This window comes from Crinia signifera, chromosome 1, assembly GCF_055691185.1.
Source record: "Crinia signifera chromosome 1, ASM5569118v1, whole genome shotgun sequence".
In the NCBI taxonomy this organism is placed as follows: Eukaryota; Metazoa; Chordata; class Amphibia; order Anura; family Myobatrachidae; genus Crinia; species Crinia signifera.
The window spans coordinates 439,372,211-439,396,004 of NC_139217.1; the positions used below are offsets into that span (position 1 = coordinate 439,372,211).

Sequence of the window (23,794 nt, forward strand, 5' to 3'; positions counted from 1 at the left end):
CTAATAGTAGGAATTCCAGAGCAATAAATAGGCCACACAATTATGCTGGGTACACACCAGGACGACTAGGGCCCGATCCCATCAATCTAGATCCAATTCCGACCGATTGGATGTAGATTGTGTGGTGATTGGGCCCTTTTCTGTCCTGGTGTGGATCAATACCGATCCGATGCGCAGTCCCACGGGTCGGTCGGTCGTTCTTCAGATCCTACCTGCTGCAGGTAGGATCTGAAGAACGTCCATACTCCCCGGTGCGGGTCGCCATCGGATCGGACCCGCTCACAGTGCACATCGTGAGTGGGTCGTGCCCCCCCCCCCCCCCCCCTGTCATCGTGAGAGGGTCGGAAGAAACACTGAAGACCCGCTCACGATGTGCACATTAGATTGAGCCTTAAGCAAAGAGACAGCCATCAGATATTCTGATCAAGGAATACACAACATTTATATCAATTTCGATAAACTCCAACGTTTTCCTGAGTTCTGGCAGATTTGTTTATGTGTGGATGGGAAGGGCTGCAGTGGACCTCACCATTGCTAATACACCCATGTTTGTTTCATAAGTGATTGCTGTTGTGCAAATTTGAAATCCGTTTGATTATCAAACACCTGCGCATGTGTATGGATCGTAGCGTGCATGCACAGGTGCAAATTGTGAAAAAAAAGTAATGCAAAGAACCTCCCATTTTATGGGAGTCTCCGGAAAAACGCAGGTGTGTGCATTTGAAGGGAGGGATTGTGACATCAGTGCCGGCCTCGGTCAGCCCGTCTCTGTCTCAGAGTTGTGGAAGTGTCAAACTATACTCACATTTGCGCAAACTGGGGAAATCATTTGATGGTTTTGGAATTGCGCATGGATATGTAGATGAATACAAATAGCGAGGTTTTCGCAATTCAGTAGAACATTTGCTGGGTCTTCAGTCTTTCTGGGCTGCGGCTATCTGCTCGCAGACATCTGCACCTTGGAAGATGAGTGATCATGTCTGAATCCGACCTTTGGTTAGGGAGAATTAGGTACTTATGTATTATCTGGGCTGCCGATTTTTTGATTGCATGCGATGCGATGACCCGATTTTTCCATAGGATTCAATGTTAAAATGGACTGAGTCCATTTTAACATGGAATTCAATGGGAAAAGGGGTCCTTTTCATACCCCTACTATCCAAGTGGGCATGGAGTTGGATATAAACCTGTGGCGAGCGTAGCGAGCCACCGAGCCCGAAGCGTGGCGAGCGAAGCGAGGGGACGGTATTCTGTGTCCCCTCGCGGGGCTCGCTACGCTCGCCACGCTTCTGGCTCGGTGGCTCGCTACGCTCGCCACAGGTTTATATCCAACTCCATGCCCACTTGGATAGTAGGGGTATGAAAAGGACCCCTTTTGGACTCAGTCCATTTTAACATTGAATCATATGAAAAAATGGGGTCCATCGCATCGCATCGCATCGCATCGCATCGCATGCGATATGGTCGGATGTGATGCGATGCGATGGACCCGATTTCAAAATCGGCAGCCCAGTTAGTACATAAGTACCGAGAATTACTTGACGAAGATGGATCCTTTGGGAACAAGGCATACTTGCCTACTTTTGAAAACTAGTTTCAGGGAGATTATAGTTGGTAATAGAATTTTGCTAACAGCCCCATTGATGGGGCGTGTCATGCTCCTCCCATAGGGCGTGTCTGGTTCCATATATGGAAAGATTGTGAAAAGAGATTGTGAATGTGGCACCTGGAAGCGTTTATGTGTACTGCTACATCTGAGAGGAATCTTTGAAAATGACATATCCAAATGTAGATGAGCCCCAAAGCAGTTAGTAATAGGGATGGCCATAGACCATCGATGATTAGAAATCATCGATGGTTTATGGCCGATGTCAAATAGTTTTGCCATCGATGGGGGAGAACCAGATGGTTTCCCACCATCGATGTAAAGCTTAAACGAATAGTTTCGTTTTTGCTTTTTCCCTAAAGTGCCGGGCCACGGAGCATAGCTCCGCCCCCGACACCCGCGAAGCCCCGCCCCGTGTTTTGATTGGCCCAGAAGCCAATCAATCAAACACAATGGATGACCATCGATATGTAAAAATATCGATGGTCATCCATTGCATAGTTTAGCACCATCGATGGCCAGTTGCTGAATTGCCATCGATGCCAACCATCGATGGCAATGGCAACGATGGCCATCCCTAGTTAGTAAGAGCTACTATACTTGGTAAAGTGCTGGGAAATGGTGCTGATGATTCAATGTAAATGTATCGGTCTCTCATTCCTTTTTCCTAAAAATAATTTTACAGTGTAATGTGGGCTAGGTGACATGAGGGAGATTGCTGGACTAATGAGGGAGAGAGGGAGATTGCTGCTATTTTCCTGCAGAATACAGGAGGGTAGGCAGCTATGGAACAAGGACTATAATCTGAGAAAGGAATTTGAAAAAGAGATGTTAGTTTTATCTCACCGAAGCTGTACCTCGTTTCAAGGACTTTTGTTGATGCAAATGTTAATTGTGAAAGTGGTCAATGGGATGAAACATGAAATTTTGAAATTCCATAATTGGAAATCTGTTGAATTGTAAGTGCACAATCAGTTATATTTTACATTACAATTGTCCCTGAGTGCCGTCCCTTTTTCTCACCCACATGACTTTCACAAGGGCAAAATCTCATCATTAAAAGTGAGAGGTCCAGAAAGGACAGTTCATCATCCTGAAATGATAGTTATGTCCTGTGACTGTTTTCTCTGTAATACATCTTCAGAAACATTTCAGGCCTGGAGTAACAACTCAACTGTGGGAATTATACAGTACTACAATTCAGGTTGTGCGCATCCGAATGGAGCAAAACTTGAATTGCTCCATAAGCCACCATCTAGTGTCCTCCGGCATGCAAACCTCTTGAATCTCCCAATAGAGGTGAGGTGCAGCATTAGCTTTTTATTATCTGGGATAGTTATTTAGAGAATTCACAATGCGAATAAACTGACATGAAAGATTCTGTCTCTCTCATACTATATAATAACAGTTAGATATTTGTTTCTGTTTTTAATAGTTGTATAATTAATAGTCCACTTTGTGCTGTAATAGCAGCTGAACTCCTGTCATTGATAAAGCTCCGGGGGCTGATATATTGCTGGTGCTGCCTGGATGTGCTCCCCTTTGCAGTAATGATGAGGCTGTGTTACTGGAAGTGACTGACTGAGTGTGACTGTGATGATGAGGCAGCCAGGGGCGGTGCACAAGAGGCTGTACATTGCATTGACGGGCTGTGCAGAATGGAAGAGGGGAGGAGGTGTTGTTTTTTTTTTTTTTTTGCTTAGGTTTTGGAAGTCACGTGCCTGTGTAGTCCAATGGCAGCGGGCTCGGGAGGGTCAGGGAGCTGGGAATCAGCCTGAGCCCCACCAGTGTCCCGACCAGGCACAGCTTAATATCCTCACTTCCCGTCTGTGTGACTGTGATGCTGGGCAGCTGGGGAATAGGCCTCGAGATCATGTCCCTGGACTTTGCCGGAAGGACAGAACGCTGCGCGGCCGGGGTATAAGACAGGTACGTGAACGTTCTGTGGCTGTGACATTGTAGCTCTGCATCACTGCTACTTTGTGTCGCTGCTCTGTAGCTGAGCCCTATAGACACCCGCAGCCCCGGCAGCCAGGCTGGTGATCACATCCTGCGGCTGCCCGGGTATAGAATAGGGATTGCTGACGGTATTGTATTGTATTTCTAGCTGCCGGAGAACTACAAGTACAAGCATGGCTTGTGCTCCCAACTGCTGGAATAGTTTGGAAGCCCCAGCCGCGCCCCCTCCATAGTTACTTAACCGGTATGGGGGGCTCTCTATCTGTGACAGAACTGGGGCATCTGTGACACATATTTGTGTGTGTGTGTGTGTGTGTGTGTGTGTGTGTTACACATTTGTGGTACTGGGGGGAATATCCTCATAACATCTCCAAGATTTCTCACTGACATTTGTAGAGATGCGGTCACTGGGTCGACATGCATTGTTGTCCACTGAAGGTTGACAGCCTGACTTATGTTGACAACTGAAAGAGGTCGTTATGGCTAATGTTTAAATGGTTGGAAGGATGACACAAGCATTAGGTGGACAATGGCAAGGTTGACAGTCAAAAGGTCAGCATGAAGTTTACACTTATTTTGTTTTGAGCTGACATATGCCGACAGGTGGTATTTTATGCCCTACCATCCGCTACGGTGTGATGGGAGAATAATATAGTTCCCCAAGCATGGCGGGCACAGTGGTACACTTCGAAGGTGTCATTGTCGACATTCGGGGAAAAAAAAAAAAACCTATGTAAAATTCATGTTGACTTTTTGACTGTTGACCCCCGCCCATCACAAGCTTTTTGCCTGGGTACCCCGCAGCCTTACTCTGGCCCTGTTTGTAGTAGGTGTCCCTGGCTGCAGTGGGTCTCCCCTCCCTCACAAACTTCAGGCTGCAGCCCAGCCGGTCAGTCACCCTTCCCTCTGGTTGTCGGTTTGTTTTCATGATCACATTAACTAGGCCCAGTACACTGTGTGCTACTATCCTACAATGTGCTTGTTCTGGGGATTTTCACACTGTAATCTCTAATGTCAGGGGATACTGCATTCTGTATACAGCGCTGCCTAATATGATTGAAGCAATAAAAATAATAATCAAAGAAATATGCGGCATGTCAATCCACATGTGAGCAACGGGATTAGTACAGCACAGATGTCTGCGAGAAAAGGATGTTTAAGAAATCTCATAATAATGGCAGAAAGTCTTGGTTGCAGCATTATTTACTTGCCAGGTTATTTCTCCATAAGCATCCACGATTGCTCAGCTGTACTAGTTGTATGGGGAACAGTGCCATTTAACAGACTGCTGAATGCCACCCATGTACAACGTACCTCAGCATTCATGTTTCATTTCCAGTGCACGTGTCAGTAACAGGTTCAAGTTCAGAACATGAGGCCTCCAGGGTTACTAATAACTAAACTTGTTTAGAACATTTTTCAAACCTGTACCCTTGCAGGCTTGCTTCAGGCACCGTGCTCGCTCTGCTCACCACAGATTCCTCTTTCCAAATAATGTCCATGGGAATAGAGTTCTGAACTTGAGCCTAAAGCCACCTTATATATGTCCTGGCAGCTGTATCGTACGCGGTCACTTTGCATAAAAGGTATTGCAGGGGATATGATAAATCCTTGTTGCAGCAAAGACAATCCCTGGATACGCAGGGGATGGTGGATTGTAATCCTCAGTAAATTTGCCACACTTCACTCAACTTATTGTATCAAAATCATGTGAAAAAGGCCCAAATAGCACTAGTGGGGATGCGGTCGAAATACCGACGCTGGGATCCTGACCACCACAATCCCAACATATTCTTCCTCTGTCGGTGTCCACAACACCCATAGAGGGAGAATAAATGAGTGGCCGGCGGAGTAGCAAGCGCAGCGAGCCCGTAAGAGGAGGCGTTGTGCTTGCTACCCCCCCCCCCCCCTATCGGGATTGTGGCTGTCGGGATCCCGGTGTCGGTATTTTGACCGCCAGATCCCATACCGGACCCCACTAGTGTATGGGGGCCCGGCATTTAGAATTGATATTGTGGCAAATAAGGGCCCAGATTCTCTAAATTTCAAAAGTGATAAAATGGAGAGTGATAAACAGCCAGCCAATCAGCTCCTACCTGCCATGTCACAGACTGTGTTTGAAAAATGTCAGGCAGGAGCTGATTGGCTGTCTGTTTATCACTCTCTATTTTATCACTTTTGGAGCTTAGAGAATCTGGCCCAAGATCTGTCTATGTATGAAGTGCATTTTAAATGCAGTTGAAAATTTGAATTTGGTTTCAGTAAACACAGAAATAATTTCCTTGTATATCCAGTGTGTACTCTACATAGGACTGATGCTTACTACGGACTAGATGACACAAGCTAATTTTGGAATGATCATCGGTGGACTTTGAGTAAGGTCTCCATCCACCACTATTTATCTGCTCTTAAGGGACAAGTCAATAAGTTGTTAGAACCTTATGTGCTAATACTGCGTGGTTACATAAACAGGGTAATCTTTTGTGTTTTTTGAATAAAGCCCTTAAACTGGGTACACATAAGCCAATATCGTCCATGATCGTTATTGTTAACGATTTCCCTTGAACTGCCTGGAACTCCTGGACAAACGATATTGTGGCTACATCCAGGAGCATACTGTCATTGATGATATAGTCTGGATTTTACTGCATGTACAGACAACAGTGGGGTTGGTGACCTTAATGACCCGCAATGAGAGTGCGGTCTGGAATCCTCCGTCGGCGCTCAGTGTGTATGCACTGGGGAAAGCCGCTCAGTATGTATGCACTGAGCAGCTTTCCCCCCAGCGATGTAAATGATCATCGCTGTCCATATACGCAGGGCATAGTCGCCCAATGTGTATGGACCTTTAGACAAAATCGCTTAGTCAAAATCTCCAGTGCATCTAACCAAAATCGCTTAGTCAAAATTGTCCATTAGCCAAAATCTCCCCGTGTGTACACCCCTTAAGTGAGAGCGAGTAAGAGTGTGGATGAGAGACGCAGATCTTGTGCAGAGCGGAGAGGTCGGTGTGGAAATATAAATTTCACGGAAGGGCAACAGTCTACCGGCATACACAAAATAAAAGCTCAATTTACTGGTAAAATGAATGTTTCCTTCTAGATGGGATGTGGTCAAAATTACGGCTCATGAAGATCTCTAGTCATAGGCAGTGATGTATTTATTTGTTTTGTATAATTTTACGGTTAATTACCCATTTGCAACTTTATATGAAAGGGCATATTCGCATTTAACCCTTTGAGTGCCAACATATCTGTGAGAGATGCGCAAAATATCGACTAAAAATACCAGCGTCACTCACATTTGTTATATAAATTAAAATAAAAAATGTGTAAAAAAAAATAATAATTTTTTGATATATAGAAGGTAACATTACAGGTCATTATGATGAATACAAATGTTTGCCTGGCAATTTTCACACCGATTTTGACAAATTCACTTGGCACTCAAAGGGTTAAGGATGGATACTGAGGGTTGTAAACAGTGAAACCAACACCAGAAATCTGCCACCCAAGGACGCACAGTAAACTCAAGCTCCTCCAGACAGATGGAATGTCAAATTAAAATTTGAACCCATATTTTATTTATTAAGTTTCTTATATAGCGCACACATATTCCGCAGCACTTTACAGAGAATATTTGAACATTCACATCAGTCCCTGCCCCAGTGGAGCTTAAAATCTATATTCCCTACCACATGTACATGCAAACACAGACATTCTAGGGTTAATTTGTTGGAAGCCAATTAACCTATCTGGTTTCCTCCCACAATCCAAAAATATACAGAGCACACGGAGGAAACCCCCTTAAGCACGGGGAGAATATACAAACTCCGCACAGTTAGGGCCATGGTGGGTAGTGAACCCATGACCTCAATGCTGTGAGGCAGTAATGCTAACCCATTACACCGTCCGTGATGCCCTTAGATAAAGCCAGTAAAAAGGCAGAATTATAATGTGTGTGTGTGTGTGTGTGTGTGTGCCCCTGGCATCAGCTAAGGTGTGCAGATCAGCCGTCGCTGCGGCCCGTGTATAGAATGATATGCATTCTTTACACCCGCTTAGAGTGTCCCGAGGTAGCTCCAGGTAATGTTTGTGCAATGCGCATGCGTATTTCTGTGCGTGTGGCCAGTTCGCCAGATGCGTGCACTCAACATTGCAGGAGGGGCATGGGGCGTGACGTGCACCGGTGGCGGGCAGCTGACATCATTGGATATCAGCTGCCCGCCCAGTTCCTCCCGAATGTGCACATATACATAAGTGACCTTATGTAATCCGGTTCTGGACAGTAATGCAGGCGACTGGGTCAATACATTTCTGTAATCTGGATAATGGAAATGAAAGATGAAACACAATGTGTACGATACATTTTTAGAGATTTGGGATGGACTGCAGAGCTTTTACATCCGAGGTGCTCACAAGACAATGGCCCTCATTCAGACCTGTGCAAAATTGCAGAGGTCTGTGATCATATAACCGCTGCCCTGCAACAGTGAACGCTCGCTCCATGCAAATCGATCAGTGTACTGCAAATTACTGTCATTCTCCAGTCACCATTGAATGATTTTGCTGTTGTGCATAACTCTAACACAAGTCTGCGACCGACACAGGCTGCTTGAGGCGGAAGCCGACATCACGCCCCTTCCCTGGGAAAAAAAAAACGCCTGGAAGTGCCTGCAGTTATCCTGACACTCCCAGAAAATGGCTGGTTACCGCCCGCAAGCGGAGACTATCTGTCAATCAAACTGCGGCCGGATTGCAAATAAAAAATGTGCTGATATTTGTTGCGGATTCTCGTTGCACAAGCGGACCAGAAACAGTTGTTCGACAACAGACCGGCTTGCGCAAACATACAACAGGGATCAAGGATGAATAATTAACAATGTTGTTTTTCACTACTGGGTGGCAGAGTGTAGAGTGTGTGACCCATAAACCAGGGTATTGGAGCAAAGTGTCCACTCACGTTATGTACCCAGCTACGCGCACACACTGGGAGCTGGGATGCGGTTAATTTCCCGGCGGTCGGGATCCCGGCGGTCGGAATCCCGACACTGGAATCCCGACCGCCGAAATCCCGAAACTTTCTCCCTCCGTGGGTGTCCACGACACCCATAGAGGGAGAATATAATAGCGTGCCGAGCGTAGCGAGGCACCGGGCCCGCTGCGTGGCGAGCGCAGCGGGCCCGCTGCGTGGCGAGCGCAGCGAGCCCGCAAGGGGGGGCGATCCATGTCCCCCCCCTTGTCGGGATTTCGGCGGTCGGGATTCCAGTGTCGGGATTCCGACCGCCGGGATCCCGACCGCCGGGATATCATATCGGATCCTGGGAGCTTACGTGAGTGCCTCCGGTTTTTGCAGCTTTTTCATGATACTTTATTACAGCTCAGTATAGTTCCAGTATGTAGGAGTTGACTCATGTCTTTATAGTGTATGTCTGTCAGAGTAATGTTACAACATCCTGTGCAAAGGATTCTTGTAACTGTTCATTGTGGGTGTGATGTGCTGCCAATGTCAATCAAGTGTGACTGGAGCAGTTTACTATTAACAAGCTCAATCGTTATCTGGCAAATTAACAGGGGCTATAAAAGTAATGATTCTGGGCACATAAAATCTCACACGTGTTGCAGGATAAGGGGGAGATGTGTCAAAACTCGGAGAGAGATCAAGTACCAAGCAATCACCTTATACCTGTCATTTTTGAAACCCAGCCTGATTGGCATTTTATCTCTTCAAGCTATGTTCTTTGTGTTGCATCCTAGAATGGAGAGAAATAAAGTACTGAACAATCCGCCCCTGACCGTAATTTTCAAGGAGAACCTGTAAAGAAAGAAGTACTTTATTTCTCTCCAGTATCTCGCTAAGCTTTGATTAATGTACCCTTTCTTTGTTTAGTACTCAGACTGTAACCGTACGCAGTGACTCAGTCCTGACTTCCTTTTGATGTTGATCTGTTTCAGAGTTTTCCTGAACTTGTAAATCGTTTCCAACATTCTATAAGAAAGTTCCCAGGACACTTTGCGGCTGAGGCAGGAAACAGAAACTCATTGTGCGTGGTCTCTCTGTGCACATTGGTACTGTCTTCACAGCAAGTGAATCATGGCATCTCGGGAGCATGCATACACACGCTCCTGCTTCCTCTACCATGGTTGCGACTGAGCGCTAATGCTAAATGTATGCATCGCAACAAACAAGACCACAAACTAAGGGCTCATTTACTAATGAGTGTTCAAACTTATTGTGAATCCCAAAAGGTACTCCAACCAATTGGTTCTTAACTGTCACGCTTGAAAAATTACTGTTGGGGGCTTATTTATTATACACATGTTTTATCATACACTGTTTTTACCGCTCATTGATAAATGAGCCCCTAGGTTTATACATCTGTAGTTAGTACTGAACACTAGACCCTTCTCAAACTGTCCCTGGTAATTACGGACAGGTGACCGTTATGACTTTCTCTACCATATTGAGTTTTCCATTGGACATTCTAGGGAAGGAATCTTATTATTTTTTCTTTTGATACCCACCATGTTTGGCTTTTTTTGGCCCTTTATCTACAAGGCTGTTGCGGGTAAACTAGATTAGGAAGTACAGTATGTGTATGCTACTAGTGTTCACTCTAGGATTTGTTTAGGGCAGGGGGGTGACCACCAGGCAGGGCACTTTTTTTCAATCGGGAGGGCACAATTTATATTAGAAATTTACAGTAGAAATAAAAAACATATATAAAACATTGCACACTGCCAGGGCCACCAATAGGGGGGTGCTATGGGTACAGCTGTCCTGGGCCCCAGCCTCTGGAAGGGCCCAGGCAGCTCATTTTGCCCACCAAACCCCCCCCCCCACCCACCCACCCCGACTGCCTGCATTGCGCTGAACAAAGCAGGTCCTAGAATGCAGGTTTATTCAACCCAGGACACCTGAGGCCAATTAAAATGCTGCACCAGCTTTTGAGCCAATCAGAGTGGCTGCCAGTACGCAAGCTCTGATTGGCTCACCAGCTGGTGCTACATTTGAAGAAGCCTGCGCTCCAGGCTGCATCTCAGCGGACAAGGAGGTGGGGAAGCAGGAGCCGGTTCCGGTAAGTCAAGTCAGGAGGGGGGCCTGTACACTGCGCTGGGCTTACACCCATTAAACATGGTCATACTCTACTATGCCCATTACATATTCTGTCGTAATGATAATTTATGGCACACACTGTAATGCCTCGTACACATTATACCACATACCATAATGCCCATTACACATGATGGCGTACACTGTAATACCTGATCGCACACACCAAAAGTTCTCAGCGACATGTCAGCGTGGTGAGGGGTAGCATAAGGGCGCACAATGTCACACACAAAAAGGGCAAGGTGCATTTTGAGGTTTTAAAAATGGACAGGGTGCGGCACCCTGCGAAAGAAGCTTAGAGGGAACACTCTGCTTCAGTGGGCACTTATTTTAATGTCTGTATTTTGCCAAGTAAACGTCTGTACTTGTTCTGGCCCTGATTCTAAACCACAGGCTGAAATATGCCCAGCAGCGTCTACTTGCAGTTGCCTGTGTGCAGCTTCATGAAATTGCTGCCACAATGTCCTTCCCTTATATTTGGGTAACGGCAGGCATTGGTAAAAGCGAGGTAGATTTTGAAAATGAAATATTGGATAAAAATAATAAATAAAATGATTAAAATTGGTTACATTAGTGAAAGGCCCAATAATGACAGATTTCAGTATTCCTGATGTGGGTTGGAGACTGCCATAATTCAAGGTGTATCATCGTGATTACTAAAATTGTTAATTGCTTGTGAATGGTATCTCGCAGGAATAACTTAAGGAAGCCGTGTTCAGTATTGATCGCTAATTTAAGAATTCGACAGTCAATTTATTGAATGACTGTGCGTGCCTACTGTTCGCAATGCCCTTGCACCATCCATTCGCAATTTCAATGTAGCCGCTGTTGGCATTTGGTGGATGGAAACATGCCGTTTTCTTGGTGTGCCTGGGAAAAAAAAGATGTACTGGGTGTTTTCTAAGGGGACAATAGTGTTTAACACTTCCAGCCCTTCTCAGTGGCCGCCATAGAACTACTCACGGGCTCAGACAGCAAAGTTTCTCCGATGTTCCGTGATTTGCGTATTGATCTGTAATGCAGTTGCAAATTTGAACGGTGCATTTTCTCTTTCTGTCTGTACGGCAGCAAAAAAATCGGGTGCCCGGTGACTGCCCGACATCGGAATCCCAACTGTTTATATGCCCGACTGGGGGGATCCCAACTGACAGGGGCTATTCTTTCTTGTGGGGGTCCATGTCACCCATAGAGGGAGAATAGAACCTGTTGCGAGCCACCGAGCCGCAAGGGGCTTCTTTGCACTCGCCCCCCTGTTGTAGCACCAGCAGTCGGGATTCCAATGTTGGGATACTGACCGTCGGGATCCCGATTGTCAAACCGCCATACTACACCCTAAGAAATGACCCCTTAATGCCTTCTGGACCGCACTTGTCCATAGCAATCAATCAGTTTGTACCTAGCATTTTATATGATATACTGGACAGAGATGCACATCTTTAGGATGGCCCCCTGTCCGCGCAGCGTAGCTGCAAAAGCAGTAGATGGGCGCCGTTCATCACATCGCAGCGGCTCCATGTAACATCCTGCAGCTACTGTGACTCTGCCTGGACACTCTAGAATTTTGGTGGGTCTCCTTGGAGTGTGCAAATGAGGCAGGGCATTTATTACACGATTTCCACTTGAATTCCCTGGTTGGAAGGTCCAAAAAGGAGGAAAGTAGATTTTAGGTCTCTTCAATCCACTTTCAGGAATGTCCGGCAACGTTTTATGTTTATTACTTGAATATCTTCTATAGCAATTGCAAAACAACAAATTGGTGTAAACTAGTAACAAAGGCTGAAGTGTGTGAGGCAAGCACACCACAAAACTGCATTGTATGTTCTATCCAGGCACTAGCGTACATTACTGGAGTTCCCTGAACATGTTATTGGACAGAAGCCTGACTACATCTGACCATTGTGTATGCAGAGTTATGTAAACATGGATTCTAATGAGTCTAAATTTAACCCCCTGAGAAACAAGGTGGGGGGATGGATGGTACTGTATAATCTAATATCTTTCAACATGAGTGATATTTTTAAGACTTTTACAGAGTATTATTCACAGGTAGAGGGTTAAATAAAGTTCTGCATTAAATAACTAATGTGATAAAGCTGGTGAATAAGTTCAGCCATTAAGATCACCATTCCTGTGCGATGCTTTTGGCCAAGGAAATAAGCCTCTCAAAATTTACAAATTAATGCCTTTCACACACCCATTACATTTTATACCACATTCCAATTGCCCATGATATGTTATGCCGCACATCGTAATACCTATTGCATATTATTCCACACGCCATAATGTCCATTATAAGTTCTACCAAAACACGTAATGCCCATTGCACATTATGCCACAGACTGTAATTCCCATTTACATATAATACCACACACTGTAATGCCTATTACATATTATGCCACATAAGTGCTGCTTACCTACGTGCACTTTGCCAGGGTTTGCATGTACTTTGCCTCCTCCTCTTCCCTCCCCACCGCTGCCATGCGTGGGCAGAGCGTTGGACAACTCACCCGGCTGCCGCTGTAATTCAGGTCTGTGGCACGGCTATTTCAAAACTCAATGCGGTGCTCTGATTGGCTCGAGAGCCGCCTCAGACTGTAATTCCCATTTACATATAATACCACACACTGTAATGCCTATTACATATTATGCCACATAAGTGCTGCTTACCTACGTGCACTTTGCCAGGGTTTGCATGTACTTTGCCTCCTCCTCTTCCCTCCCCACCGCTGCCATGCGTGGGCAGAGCGTTGGACAACTCACCCGGCTGCCGCTGTAATTCAGGTCTGTGGCACGGCTATTTCAAAACTCAATGCGGTGCTCTGATTGGCTCGAGAGCCGCCTCAAGTTCTAAAATAGCTGCATTGCAGACCTGCTCTGATACAATGGTAGCTGGGTGAGTTGTAAACCGATCTGCCCGGCTGTTGCCATTAACGCAAGCTACTGCTCTGCCTGGGGAGATCTGTTTCCTGGCAAATCTAGTCACCATGGTGACCTGGCCCCTGGGTTTTGTTGAGCCCTGATTATAGGGCATTAACAGCGTATCTCATTAGCAGGACTGTGTAATACAACCCAGTTGACATGAGTAGATGTAATCAGGTAATTTCTGTTATTTACTACAATGATCGTCCATCGTATATCAACAAGTGGACAAGATCAATGCAGTATGATGCCACCGGTGGCTGTATGTCTAGCTTCTAGCCCTCTCCGTAGTAATTTTTATTTTATTTTTATTTTGCTTTCCGTTCTTTCTTTTGATTGCAGTCTCAGAAATTGATTTGAATATTCTGCTACAGGGATACAATCTCTAGGTTCATGCTATGAAGGTTGACATACATTAGGTCAACCACTAAAGTTTGACATGGCTAAGGTCAACACATGAATCTGTGGACATGGCTAAGGTCAACTCAAGCATTAGGTCGACAATTACGACGGTTGACGGTTTGTCACGTTTTTTTCTAGCCGATTTGCGCCATTAAGCGGTAGGTCATACCCTACCATCCACTAGGTTGTTATGGGAGAATATAATAGTGTGACGAGTGCAGCGAAAGCGGTACAGTGATACGATGTCCATGTCGACTTATGTCGAAATTCAGGATAAAAAAAAAAACTCATGTCAACCTTTTGACTCTCAACCTTCCCATTATCGACCCTATTAGCTATGTCCACCTATTTCATGTGACGTCCTAGGTTGAATAATGACCTGGATCCATTGAGTTCAACCTTTGATTAGAGTGTACGATCTATTTGCTGTATCAGTTTATGTAAGATGTGTATTCTGATTTCCGTCTAGAAAGATTCTGATTGTTATTTGTACCCCTGGATATTCTTACCCAATAGATGTTTGTCCAACCTTATTTTAAATGTATTTAGTGTATCTGCCGACAGCACCTCTACAGGAAGACGGTTCCAAAATTTAGGTGCCCTGACCGTAAAAAAGTTTCTCCATCTGAAGGTACGATATTTTCTCTCCTCTTTGAATGCGTGCCCAAGTGCCTTAGATTCCTTCCTCCATGAAAAAAGGGTGTCTGACAGTTCCTTATATTGCCCCCTGATATATTCGTACATTAAGCATGTCTCTCCCCTTACACGTCTCTTTTCCAGCGCAAACAATCCCAATTTATCCAAACTGTCTTCATAGCTCAAATTCTCCAACCGCTCTTTGCTTTGTTGCTCTTCTTTGGACTTTTTCCAGTTTTATGATGTCCTTTTTGTAGTGCAGGGCCCAATATACTCTGTATTCTTGATGTGGTATAACCAGTGCTTTGAAGAGTGGCATACATACATTTGAGTTCCAAGTCTCCATGCCCCTTATACAGCCTAGTAACCTATTTTCCTTATTTGTTGCATAAGAAGAAGGTGCATTACATTTCTCATTCATGTCAGCGGCCAGTCAGTGACCAGCCTCCACTTCCTTCTGCTAAAGTATATATAACCTTACCATACCTACCATCAATTTCTTGCATGGCTTTTTCACACCGTAATCCGTTATTACTGCCAAATGTCACAAGCTCTGATATCTTATTCTAGTGTTCTGTTTCTGACTGTTTTTAGGGGAACTGGAGTTTGAAATAGTGTTCGCATGTTTCTAGAATGTACTGCATTTACTTTAAACTGAGTAGTATTACTGTAGTTTCAAAGTGAAAGGAGCCATTTATAGTTACATCCTGAAATTGGTTCCTAACTAGAAATTGGTAAGGTGGTGTTCACGTCTATTATTTAAGTTGACCTCACACTAAATCACCATAATTGCATTTCATCTTCCAGTCCAAAAGCTTCTCAGTTTGTGGTTGCAATTTCTTTTTTGTTAGCCAATGAAATCACTGCATTGAAATTTTGTTTTCAGCGCAGTAAAGGCCCACACAAATTGGGTGATTTTGAGCTGAAAGCTGCTCAATTACCAAGTTTGAGCGGCTTTCAGCTGAAAGCCGCCCAGTGTGTACGTCCCGGTGGTGAGCGGTGGTGCACACTACATCTATGGGAAAGCCGCTCATATGCTTGTATTGCCAGCAGATGAGCGGCTTTGTGGACGGCTTTGCGTAGCGCACATGCATGCAGTATGTATCTACATATACCAGATGCCTCCGGCTAAATTACCATATCAGAGCATTACTGCTGCTTCCAAATAAGCAGCAGGAATGCACTCTCCAACCACAACTGAATCAGAACCCAGGTTGCTAAGGGTAACTGCATTTTCTTTTTCACCCAACTATTAGAAACCTACAAAACACAAGCTACTGACGTCTTTCAGCTCCATCCTTCTATTTTCTACACTAGAATAAATATTATCTAAAGAGAGATTCCGGTTATGATAATGTAAGATCATATGCTGGCCACACATCAGACCAACTCTCATCCAACCATCCAACTAGTTGGTTGGATGGATAAAAATCTGGTACTGGATGGGAGCAAATGTAATTTGTAATTCAGTAATTTGCTCAGAAAATCTAGAAACAGACAAAACCTGTCACTCAGACAATGTACTGTAATTGTATCTGTTTCATTTAAATAATTTCACTGAATGTTTTTGTCCATTTTCCTGGGTTTGTGAGCAAATTGCTCATTGTCATTTGCTCCCATCCAGTACCAGATTTTTATTCCATCCAACCAACTAGTTGGATGAAAGTTGGTCTGATGTGTGGCCAGCATAAGAGGGGAAATTCAATTGCTGGCAGAAGGGGTGAGTTACCATTACAGCAACGTTAAAAATGCTGGCAATAGCAGTGCGATTTGCATAAAGGGTGTCTAACACTTTTGTTGTGCGGATTCGGTTGGGTGAATCCATTTGGCATTAATGGGATTTCATACTAAACCACAACAGTCAATACCATTTGAAGACTGTAAATAGGGACTGGCATTAAGGCACCACATGTGAGACATAATTGTTTGTTATGTTGTGTGTCCTGGACTTACACGACTTATAAGACTCTTATCTCACCAAAAGTTGAACATTTTAGGGGTATATTTACTTAAGTGCAGGTTTATCAAAGTGGTGCTCTTGCCTAAAGCAACCAGTCATATTATCTAGAGTCTAATTGGTTTCTATCGGCAACATCCCCACTTATATAAACCCGCACATTTACCCCATACAGTATGACCTGGGAACTGTATAGTTGTGAGAGCTGCAGTAGTACGACTGCTGGTCTGGGTGTGGTAGGATTTCCCAACAGTTGGGATTTCCCGAGAGGGGGGTGGAGGGGCGAGCCCTAGTAAGCCCTCTGAGGGAGAATAGCCCCTGTACTATAAGTCGGGATCCCGACTGGGGAGGCCATCCGGCATCGGCTGATTTTATACATAACACAACCATCAGAGATGGTAAATATACTGTAAAATATAACACAAAATCAGTGCAGCAAATGATTAGGAAACACTCTGGGGGGAAGTAGTCCTGCGGTTTGCGTTTTGTAATCTCGTTTTATCATTTATACTATTGCTTATGTGACAGCTGTGAGTCAGTGATCTGAGGTCTGTAACTTAGGCCTTACATTCACAAGTGTCAGAATATTGCTCATTAGCCTCTATCCTTTTTTGAGGAGTATGGGTCATAGGGTTGACCACAGGAAGGTCACCATGCATTGGGTCAACCACTGAAGGTCAATATGGCCTTAGGTTGACGCCTGAAAAGGTTTACATGGGCTTAGACCGACAGGGTCATTAGGTCGTCGTCATTGGGAAGGTCAACAGTCAAAAGGTTGACATGGGGTTTTCACGTTTTCTGTCTGAAATGTCGACATGGACAACGTATCGGTGCACCACGTCCCCTTGCATGGCTCGAGACGCTCGCCATGCACACTATTCTATTCTCCCTCCACGCCAGCTTACCTTTTTGTGGGAGGAAACCAGAGTACCCATTGGAAACCCACGCAAGCACAGGGAGAATATATGGATTTGATGCGGAATCCCGGCGTTCAAAATCCTGATGCCGGAATCCCGACCGCCGAAATCCCAACAAGGGGGGGACGTGGATCGCCCTCCTTGCGGGCTCGCTGAACTTGCCACGCAGTGGACCCGGTACCTCGCTATGCTCGGCACACTAATTTATTCTCCCTCTATGGGTGTTGTGGACACCCATAGAGGAAAAAAGTGTCGGGATTTCAGCGGTCGGGATTCCGACCGCCGGGATTATAACTGCATCCCATATACAAGCTCCGCACAGTTAGGCCAATGGTGAGACTGCCTCTGTGAGGCAGTAATTACACCATCCGTACTGCCCAGATGCTATCCACTACCGATGTTTAGTAACTAACAGTCCACTATTTACGTGGTCTCTTATAACTGGTTCAGATGCAGGAAGTAGCCATTCTTTCAGTTGTGGTTTGTATACAGATTTGGGATTAATGTTAATGGTTCACTGATTTCTATAGATGCAATTCAATCCACTGCAATAATTTAATGGACAACCAACAGAGCAATTCAATTGTTCTGGGCATCCAATAATTATCATGCCTGCCTCGCCCCAAATAGACTAGCTTTAGCCGTGTATAGCATTTAAATCCAACTAAAGTACTGGTCACACCACGAAAAGTCCTGTTTGGGAGTCCAAATAGATTGTAAATTTGCGAGCAGGACCCTCATGCCTTTGACTGTCTGTAAATACCCAGTGCCAAGACACACTCTAGTTTAAAAAAATAAATAAATTGAATGTAGACCCATCTTTAGGACAGTATTTCACAATAAGGAAGGTGTGATGGGAGACCAGAGAACCACAAACCACACCATGCAGTACTTCCTGAATTTGGGACATTGCAGTGATTGTTGTATTAAACTTTGAACAATATATTTGTTATTTTTTGGTGCTCTCAAATGTACGCATGTCTGTGCCAGAGATTCTAATCTGAAATTTGTATTCACAAAAGACTGCATATATGCACTTCTCACACTATAAGGCCTAAGAACTGGCCTTTTTCTTTTATTCTTTTCTTTTTTTTTCCTTTTTTATTCTTTGTATTTGCCCTTGCTTGCTGTCTTTCTGTCTGTCGGTCTGTCTCTCGGTCTGTCTTTCTTTCATCAACACACTGAGAAATGTGTAGTTCTAAAATAGGGTCCTACGATGTACTATTCCTTTAGTGTTGTAGGTGGGTTTTCCCTGCACCAGGAGAAGTGCATTTTTATGAAGCAAGTGTTTTTAATTTAATGAACGTTAACTTTTTTTTTTTTTTTTATACTTGTTTTGTTATTATAGGCAGGTTTCTTAGGAGATCCTCCCCCTGTGTATTCTAACAACTTTCTGTAACTTTGCAGCATTGCTGGGAGGTAAAGAACTTTGTGCACCTACTAATCTGGTAAATTGAATTCTCCTTAAAGTATATTCAGTAGTGTAAGGGGCTGTGTACATTTAAGCCCCATACAATAGATGAGAAATGTAAAGATTTCACTAAGAAGGGTGCTTCTGAGTGAAATATATTAAAAAAAAAACTTTTAGTGTGGATATTTAATTGACCAGAGACACCGGCGACTTCAACTCTATCAACGGTGCCTCTAGTAGCCTTTTTAAAAGAGACACCGTTTTGGTGGGTTCTTCAATATAAGTGAAGAAGAACCCACTTTTACTTCCTTTCCCCAATTTTTCCCCAAAAATATGCCTAATGAGGATACATCTGTACGATATTGAACAGGATTAAGAACTACACTACCAGAAATTGAAGCTAAGTATAATTCACTTTATGTTTAATTGATTTAGCGCAATCACAAAACATTTCTTTGTAGCTCTGTAACCACGTCTTGGGGTTTTAAGGAATAGCCCCATCCTGTGATAGTGAGGCTGCAAAATGTCAAAAGCAGCGCCCAAAGACCTTGCCAAAACCAAGATATCCATATTCCATATTTTAACTGCCCTTATTGTAAAGAAAGGGTACTTATGTAGTAACTGGGCTGCCGATTTTGAAATCGGGTCCATCGCATCGCATCGCACCCGACCAAATCGCATGCGATGCGATGCGATGCGATGCGATGGACCCGATTTTTTTGAGTCCATTTTAACATGGAATTCAATGGGAAAAAGGGGTCCTTTTCATACCCCTACTATCCAAGTGGGCATGGAGTTGGATATAAACCTGTGGCGAGCGTAGCGAGCCACCGAGCCCGAAGCGTGGCGAGCCCCGCGAGGGGACACAGAATACCGTCCCCTCGCGGGGCTCGCTTCGCTCGCCACGCTTCGGGCTCGGTGGCTCGCTACGCTCGCCACAGGTTTATATCCAACTCCATGCCCACTTGGATAGTAGGGGTATGAAAAGGACCCCTTTTTCCCATTGAATTCCATGTTAAAATGGACTCAGTCCATTTTAACATTGAATCCTATGGAAAAATCGGGTCATCGCATCGCATCGCATCTGATTGTATGCCTTAACTTAAGGCATACAATCAAAAAATCGGCAGCCCAGATACTACATAAGTACCAAAGAAAGTTTTCCTACGCTGGGTGAGAAACTTCCTTTCCTCTAACTTTCCTCTAGGTGGGCCGTGTGCCCTGTGTACAGTCCTTCTGGTAGACAGCAGAGAAGGAAGGGGGGGTGATGACATGCATTGCAGCGGACTGGCCATGTTGAACTGATTCACTGTGCCCACCCCTGATTCTGGCCCCCTGCATCTCCCTTATGGGAGTACCTGAGCCAGTCATCTTTTCACCTTCGGTATGAAATTATTCTGATTGGTCCTGTCAGCACTAATACTGTTTGTAGAAATCTGCACTTCATGTTCCCCTGTTCTAGGAACTGTGTATTGCAACATCAGTGGAAAGTTTCTATTTCTACTTCCTGATGATACTCGCTGCTCTCTGCATCTTATTCACTCAGGCTGTTACTATTTTGTATGGCTTATTGTCTGTATTTGTTTGATTTCTATGTTTTATATTTGTCCCTTGCACTTATGCTTGGAATACTGACAACTTTCCATCTCAAGGGCTTGACCCCTTGTTCTAGCACAACTCCTGTCACATACACATTGTTGGGCAATTTATGTACAGAAGCCTGTGTCTCTGATCAAGGCCAGATTAAGGGACAAGTGGGCCTGAGGCTGAAAATGGTCAAGGTCCTGCTATGGTGAGAAGGGGAGGAGCTGTGGGCGTGGCCAGTGCCATGTGGGCGTGTACACCTTCTACACTATCAGCCTCAGGGGCAGATCAAGCTTCAAAAAGTGATGAAGTTTGGGTGCCAAGTGAATTTGTCAAAATTGGTGTGAAAATTGGCAAGCAAACATCTCCTATATATTTGGCTACATCTGTCACTCAAAGTGGGTGTCTGTGTCTATAACGCTCTGTTCCTGGACTTTCCTCTTAATGTGTGATTGCCTTCATCTGTGCTGAACACCTTTCTGAGAAATTAACCTGTTTAAAACAGGTGATGGCAATCATACATTAAGGGGAAGTCTAGAAACAGCATTGTGTCCCTCCTGGAGAGGGTCATGTTGGGAGGTATGTGACAGAGAACCAGCCCAGTGAGCCCACAGACAGTGCCAGACACCCACTGCCTTCCCATGTTGCCCAGCACTGCTACTCCACAGCCACCAGGTGAGCGCCCCCCTCCCGCGATTTGCGGCAAAACCTCCCCCCCCTCCCGCGATTCGCGGCAAAAACACCCGCTCCCATGCGACCCCCCCCTACCGCGATTCGCAGCAAAAACACCCCCGCGACCCCCCCTCCCGCGATTCGCTGCAAAAAGAACCCCCCCACGACCCCTCCCTCAATTCGCGGCATAACCACCACCCGCGACCCCCCCCTCCCGCGAATCGCGGCAAACCCTCCCCCGTGACCCCCCCCCCCGATTCGCGGAAAAAACACCCCCCCGCGCGACCTCCCTCCCGCGATTCGCTGCAAAAAGAACCCCCCCGCGACCCCCCCTTGCACGATTGGCGGCACCCCCCCTGCGACCCCCCTCCCGCGATTCGCGGCACCCCCCCCGCAATTCGCAGCAGCCCCAGGATTAAATGGCACATGCAAAACACTGACATGGCTATGGTCGACAATGAAAAAGGTTGACATGAGTTTTTGAAGATTTATTTTTAATTTTTTCATATTCATTGTCATGTGTCGACATGGACACCAATGAAGTGGCACACTTATGTCAACATTTACATGTGTTGACCTTTCTGTGTTGATTTTTTCTTGTGGCGATTCGCGTCACACCCCCCCGCAACCCCCCCGCCAGCGATTCGCGGCACCCCCCGTGACCCCCCACCTCCAGCAATTCGCGGCAACCCCCCACCGGAACCCCTGTGAACCCCGCCCTCCCGCGATTCGCGGCACCCACCCCCGCGACCCCCCCTCCCGCAATTCGCGGCACCCCCCCGTGATTCGCGGCAGCTCCAGAATTAAATTGCACATGGAAAACACTGACATGGCTATGGTCGACAATGAAAAAGGTTGACATGAGTTTTTGAAGTTTTTTTGTCATTTTTTGAATATTTTCATATTCATTCTCATGTGTCGACATGGACACCAATGAAGTGCCACACTTATGTCAACATTTACATATGTTGACCTTTCTGTGTTGATTTTTTTCTTGTGGCGATTCGCGTCACACCCCCCGCAACCCCCCCTCCGGCGATTCGCGGCACCCCCCTGCGACCCCCCCCTCCCGCAATTCACGGCAACCCCCCACCGGAACCGCCATAAACACTGCTCTCCCGCGATTCGCGGCACCCACCCCCCGCAACCCCCCCCCCCTCCCGCAAATCGCGGCACCCCCCGCGATTCGCGGCAGCCCCAGGATTAAATGGCACATGCAAAACACTGGCACGGCTATGGTCGACAATAAAAAAGGTTGACATGAGTTTTTGAAGATTTATTTCATTTTTTTAATGTTTTCATATTCATTGTCATGTGTCAACATGGACACCAATGAAGTGGCACACTTATGTCAACATTTACATGTGTTGACCTTTCTGTGTTGATTTTTTCTTGTGGCGATTTGCGTCACACCCCACCCCCCCCCCACAACCCCCACTCCCGCGATTCACGGCGCACACACACACACACCTCCCCCGCGATTCTCGGCACCCCACCCCGTGACCCCCCCTCCCATGATTCACGGCACACCCCCGCGACCCCCCCTCCCATGATTCGCCGCAACCCCCCCTCCCGCGATTCGCGGCACCCACGCGACCCCCCCTCCCGCAATTCGCGGCACCCCCCCCGCGATTCGCGGCAGCTCCAGAATTAAATTGCACATGGAAAAAACACTGACATGGCTATGGTCGACAATGAAAAAGGTTGACATGAGTTTTTGAAGTTTTTTTTTTCATTTTTTGAATGTTTTCATATTCATTCTCATGTGTCGACATGGACACCAATGAAGTGCCACACTTATGTCAACATTTACATGTGTTGACCTTTCTGTGTTGATTTTTTCTTGTGGCGATTCGCGTCACACCCCCCCACCCCCCCCGCAACCCCCACTCCCGCGATTCACGGCACAAACACACCCCCCCCGCGATTCTCGGCACCCCACCCCGTGACCCCCCCTCCCGTGATTCACGGCACACCCCCCGCGACCCCCCCTACCATGATTCGCCGCAACCCCCGCCCCCGTAACCCCCCTCCCGCGATTTGCAGCAACCCACCCCGCGACCCCTCTCCCGCGATTCTCTGCAATCCCTCCCCTCCCGTGATTCGCAGCATCCACCCCCCCACAACCCCCCCTCCTGTAATTCGCGGCACCCCCCGCGACCCCCCCTCCTGCAATTCGCGGCACCCTCCGCGACCCCCCCTCCCGCGATTCGCGGACACCTAAGTTGCAATACAGGGCATCTTTCATACAATTCTAACCATATTTCTCATATACAAACGTTCACAAATTAAGGGGGCGCAGCCCTTTACGACGGTGTGAAGAGCGCCCGAAGGGCGCGATGAATCACCTAGTTGTTATTCATCATCATGGCCTGTAATGTTACCTTATATAGGAAATATCTTTTTTTACACATTTTTTATTTGAATTTATATAACAAATGTGAGCGACGCTAGTATTTTTAGGAGGATATTTTGCGCATCTCTCACAGCGACGTTGGCACTCAAAGGGTTTATGAGTTATGACCAATCGTGCAGCCAGCTGGCTGTCATGAGAATGGGTCTCTTATGTGGGTGCCTGGAGCAGTGTGGTCTCATCTATCCTTTTTGTTAATCTGACC

General features: G+C 45.9%; 1 protein-coding gene across 2 annotated transcripts in view; it reads left to right on the forward strand.

Annotated features, from left to right (window-relative positions):
- The first annotated feature begins 3,341 nt into the window (after positions 1–3,341).
- Positions 3,342–23,794, forward strand: part of IL6ST (interleukin 6 cytokine family signal transducer) — a 57,481-nt gene continuing 37,028 nt past the window's right edge. Inside the window, exon 1 of one of the 2 annotated variants that reach the window (XM_083153559.1) lies at positions 3,342–3,535. The gene's annotated coding sequence lies outside the window, so the exon portion shown is untranslated. The remainder of the gene's footprint in view (positions 3,536–23,794) is intronic. The other variant, XM_083153567.1, reaches the window with a different exon arrangement.